Raw genomic sequence first — 2,500 nt, forward strand, 5'->3', positions numbered from 1 at the left:
GTCGGTCACAAAAGTCAAATCCGTCCCGCTGATTTGACACTTGTCATTTCTGGCAGGGGGGATTGGCGGGGTACCTGGAGAATGGTAGGAGGTGGTTTCTCGAGACTTTGTCTGTTTTCCAGATTACTGTCTAGGGCCTCCAGGTCTGCAGAGACCGACCAGGGCTGCCGTCCAACCGACTTTTAACCCTTTTTGGGTGGAAATTTATTTCCATTTTTAACCAATTTTCGGGTTTTTGGTCGGGCTTAAAAAACGGCAGCCTGACGCCTGGCAGAGGCCGGGGCTTCGGCTCCCCTTGCGTAAGGGACCGTATTCGACCCGATTAAGCCCCGAAAATGGATCCAAATGTCGGCCGACCAAGTAAGCTTGCTGGGGAGAGAGACTAAGTGCCGGGCTGGGCACCTCATTAACCAGTGAAAAGTTTTGGCTGCTGGAGAGACTAAGTCCCAGCCTGGGCACATCATTAACCATAAATGAAAAAGGCGAGGCCGAGTCTGGTGCATGGCTAACTGATTAACCAAATTGGCAAGGCCCGGGCTGAAAGTGAATGAGCGACCCGTGGCCAGGGGGCTGGAATGCGGGAGAGAATCCAACCCCCAAAATATGGAAGTCCGATGAGAAAATATTCGGCCGCCTTTTGCGGGCCTCGGGTGTTGCTTCCCGGCCTGGGAAAGTGAGTTGCTCCCGGCAAATTGACATGTGCATTTTTTGATTTCGAGACATGATTAACCAAATCACGGAAGTCCGGTGAGAAAAGATTCGGCCGCTTCACGCCGGCCTCGGGTGATGCTTTCCGGCTTGGGAAAGTGAGTTGCTACCGCCAAATTGACATGTGTCATTTCTGGCAAGTGTCTCAGGACATAGTTTATGAGTTGCAGCTTGGGAAATCATTAACCTAGTCGGAAGTCCCGATGAAGAAAAAAAAAAGTGCCATTTGCGGGGATTTGGGTGCTCCTGGTCGGATAGAGGTGGCCGTTTGACCCGCTGATTTGACACTTGTCATTTCTGGCAGGGGGGGTTGGCGGGGTGCCCGGAGATTTTCGGGAACACGATTTTCAGAACAAAATTCACTCAGCGGGAGCACTTTGAAAATGCCCGAAAAGTGTTACTTTGCTAAAAGGCTCATTTTATCAATATAGAGACCTTTCAAAGAGTATTGGAAAGTCATATTAAAATGGTTTTGTGGCTTTTATGACTTAATGACAAAAAACTCTAAGTGTGAATCTGAAATCGTAGACAGACAGCAGAAACATATAAATAATTCCAGCGTCTAAGTTTCATTTGCTGTCTGTCACACAGGTGCCTCTGAACCGGTCAGGGCCTGTGACCCCACTGAGCTTGTGTTTTATGGCTTATGCACACGCAGTGTTTGCACCAAGTTCCCCTGTGTTGTGCGCTCAGTGGGCCCGTCCAAGACAGCAGAAACAAGACGTACATGCCAGCGTCTTTAAAGTTTCATTTGTTGTCTTGTCACACAGGTGCCTCTGAACGGGTCAGGGCCTGTGACCCCACTGAGTTGTTTACTGGGGCTAATGCACAAGCAGTGTTTTGTCAGATCCCACTGTGTTGTGCGCTCAGTGGGTCCGTCTAAAATGACAAGACAGCAGAAACATTCCAGCGAGTTCCATTTGTTGTCTTGTCACACAGGTGCCTCTGAACGGGTCAGGGCCTGTGAGCCCACTGAGTTGTTTACTGGGGCTAATGCACAAGCAGTGTTTTGTCAGATTCCACTGTGTTGTGCGCTCAGTGGGTCCGTCTAAAATGACAAGACAGCAGAAACATTCCAGCGAGTTTCATTTGTTGTCTTGTCACACAGGTGCCTCTGAACGGGTCAGGGCCTGTGACCCCACTGAGTTGTTTACTGGGGCTAACGCACAAGCAGTGTTTGTCAGAGAGTTCCACTGTGTTGTGCGCTCAGTGGGTCCGTCTAAAATGACAAGACAGCAGAAACATTCCAGCGAGTTCCATTTGTTGTCTTGTCACACAGGTGCCTCTGAGCGGGTCAGGGCCTGTGACCCCATTGAGCTTTGTGAGCAACGTATGCACACGCAGTGTTTGCAACGAGATTCCCCTGTGTCGTGCGCTCAGTGGGCCCGTACGACCGATTTGGTGACTCGCGTCCGTAGTGGGAGTCCCCGGGTCGGCCCAGTATAGAGAGAGGCTGGTGTTCAGGCTATTTCAGGGTTTCCTCTCGTTTCTGTCGCTGGTGACAAGACGGGCATGCACACGGCGAGTCAGAGAGAGGGTGTCGGCGCAGCTCCCGGTGTTTTCTTCCTTGGCCGCGCCCTTCTCTTTGTCCTTGAAACTCTTTCGCGTGAGTCCGAGACGTCCTGTGATTCTCAGTGGTCCTATTCAGGCAGCGGAGCGGGTGTCCGCGTCTTGTGCACGAAATCTTGTGTGCTCAGTGCGTCCCGTTCTGCTAGCTGAAGACGCTATTTCTCTGGCAAATTTCAGCAAAGAAACGCGCACGCAGACAGACACACGCACGCGTGGTGTAGGT

Source organism: Somniosus microcephalus, unplaced genomic scaffold (assembly GCF_052327205.1).
Source record: "Somniosus microcephalus isolate GS21.2 unplaced genomic scaffold, FLI_Smic_1.0 scaffold1175, whole genome shotgun sequence".
Classification (NCBI taxonomy): Eukaryota; Metazoa; Chordata; class Chondrichthyes; order Squaliformes; family Somniosidae; genus Somniosus; species Somniosus microcephalus.